This window comes from Taudactylus pleione, unplaced genomic scaffold, assembly GCF_031769625.1.
Source record: "Taudactylus pleione unplaced genomic scaffold, aTauple2 ptg000229l, whole genome shotgun sequence".
In the NCBI taxonomy this organism is placed as follows: domain Eukaryota; kingdom Metazoa; phylum Chordata; class Amphibia; order Anura; family Myobatrachidae; genus Taudactylus; species Taudactylus pleione.
Genome location: NW_028284631.1, coordinates 4,767,384 through 4,770,164, shown reverse-complemented (window position 1 = coordinate 4,770,164; position 2,781 = coordinate 4,767,384). Strand labels below are relative to the sequence as shown.

The window sequence follows — 2,781 nt, the reverse complement described above, 5'->3', positions numbered from 1 at the left end:
CCGTCGTTATGGGTCTCGCACCAAAGGGGGCGTGCTGTCGATGATGATTGACAGCACACCCCCTTTGGTGGGCGTGCCGGGGGCATGGCTGCCCAGACGGAGGCGTTCCCATGGGAACGCCTACCGTCTGGGGCCGTGGGAGTGATTTTGGCTCTGATAGAGTGGGAGTGGGAGTGCTTTTGGCTCTGATAGAGCCAAAAGCACTCCAGGGCTTGCAGCAGCGAGACCCTACCGCAAGGGTCTCGTCGCAAGCCCAATGGTCGCGATGGTCTTGACCATTGCGACCATAATTTTGGCCCCTCGCTATAGCTGTGGGTGGTCACCCACAGCTATGCGAGCGGCCAGGAGGCCGCTCCAAAAAGTAGGAGGGACGGCCCTGATTCAGAGCGAGCGCTCTGTCAGAGCGTCCGGCTCTGAATCAGGGCCTGTGTGCACAAATCATATCCATAACCAAAAAAGCTAGATCGCATAATAGATTCCAACTAAAAAATATGTGCTATGTAAATGAAATTCATAACTAGTACAAAATACAAAAGATAAATATATTACATAAATCCCATGACTACATCATCACCCTAAGGAAGATATAATTACTACAACAATACAAGTCATGAAGTACATACTTGATATTTTACATTTCCTTATGAGGGGGAATTTACATCAGCCAACAAAGCAAAAAAAGCAGAAAAAACTTAGAGAAAATATTCCATATCAACAAAAAAAAACAGAAAAAAAAGTTATGAAAAATATCTCTAAGACTAGATACTAATTACAAAACATAATTCGCAATCATTAAAGGAAAACATTGTATGGTAACTGATCATTCAATCCTCTGGGTCGCACTGTGTCCAGTTTAAAGATCCATTGTGCTTCTAGTTGTAGACGTCTGCGACCTCTATCTCCTCCACGTATGTCTTCTTGTATCTGATCAATAATAATGTACTTGAGTGTAGATAGACTATGTTTGGCCTGAACAAAGGGTTTTGCCACAGGCTGATCAATTTCTTTATTGTTTAAAGCTGCTCGTATAGCCGAACGATGCTGACACATCCGTTCTTTAAAGGTCCGGATGGTTTTGCCTATGTAATAAAGCCCACAGGGGCATTTGATAACATAGATCACATAGGTACTAGTGCATGTCAGAGGATAACGTATTCGAAATTTGAATCCTGAATGGGGATGGAAGAAGTACTTGGTATTAATCATAAAACTGCAAGTAGTACACCCCAAGCACTTATAACAACCTCCCGGTTTCATCTGGATATTCGATGGTTTTTTCTTAGTGATGTCCGTGTGTACCACCCATTCATGGATATTGCGTCTTCTTGAATAACATGGCATTGTTCTGGTATACTTAAGGCATTTAAGATCTTTATCCTGTTCAATAATGGGCCAAAGTGCCTTAGAAAATTTTCTGATGGACTTGTCAGCTGTGGAGAATTTTTTAACCCAATGTATCCGTTCCTCTAAATTGTCCAATGTTTTCTGGTTTTTTATAAGAGTATCTGATCTTGGTATCATATCTACTTTTTTGTTTCGCTTTTTCTAGCACATGATGCGAATATCCTCTATCTTTAAACTTATCCATCATTTTTTGCATATCTGCATCAACAATATCCGGATCACTAGTCAATCTCTTGACTCGCAACAGTTGGGAAAAAGGTAATACTCTTTTGAGGGCAGCTGGATGATGGCTTTGCGCTGCCAACAGTGTGTTGCGGTCCGTAGGTTTTGTATAGATTCTTGTAGTGAGTTTTTGATTAACGACACTGATATTAACATCTAGATAATGTACATTAGATAAGCTCATTTCAAAAGTGAACTTAATAGGACAGTCAAGAGAGTTAATTCTAGTTATATGTCGTACAAATGCCTCTCGTGTCCCGGTCCATAGAAGCAGAACGTCATCTATATAACGCGTGTAAAAATAAATCTCAGATGACATTTTGGATGTCAAAAAAAGCTCCCTTTCAATCATGAACATGTATGCATTAGCGTACGAGGGTGCGACATGTTACCTCATCGCACACCCCGTACACTGTTGGTAAAATTCACCATTGAATATGAAGAAATTTTGTGTCAAAGTTAATTTCAACAATTTCAAAACAAATTCTATCGATGACCCGCATAATGGTCACTGGATTCCAGTAATCTTTGTGTTGCCTCTAGGTTGCATGAAATGATCCAAAAAGTAAGAAATGTTAGTGTACAGAGAGTCTCTGGCCGATATTATGGGATAGATATATGGGTGGTACAAACGGACATCACTAAGAGAAAGCCATCGAATATCCAGATGAAACCGGGAGGTTGTTATAAGTGCTTGGGATGTACTACTTGCAGTTTTATGATTAATACCAAGTACTTCTCCCATCCCCATTCAGGATTCAAATTTCGAATACGTTATCCTCTGACATGCACTAGTACCTATGTGATCTATGTTATCAATGCCCCTGTGGGCTTTATTACATAGGCAAAACCATCCAGACCTTTAAAGAACGGATGTGTCAGCATCGTTCGGCTATACGAGCAGCTTTAAACAATAAAGAAATTGATCAGCCTGTGGCAAAACACTTTGTTCAGGCCAAACATAGTCTATCTACACTCAAGTACATTATTATTGATCAGATACAAGAAGACATACGTGGAGGAGATAGAGGTCGCAGACGTCTACAACTAGAAGCACAATGGATCTTTAAACTGGACACAGTGCGACCCAGAGGATTAAATGATCAGTTACCATACAATGTTTTTCTTTAATGATTGCGAATTATGCTTTGTAAT

At 40.6% G+C, this 2,781-nt stretch overlaps 1 pseudogene; it reads right to left on the bottom strand.

Moving 5' to 3' along the window:
- Positions 1–792: 792 nt before the first annotated feature.
- LOC148517054 (uncharacterized) lies at positions 793–2,058 on the bottom strand (annotated as a pseudogene).
- Positions 2,059–2,781: the final 723 nt, after the last annotated feature.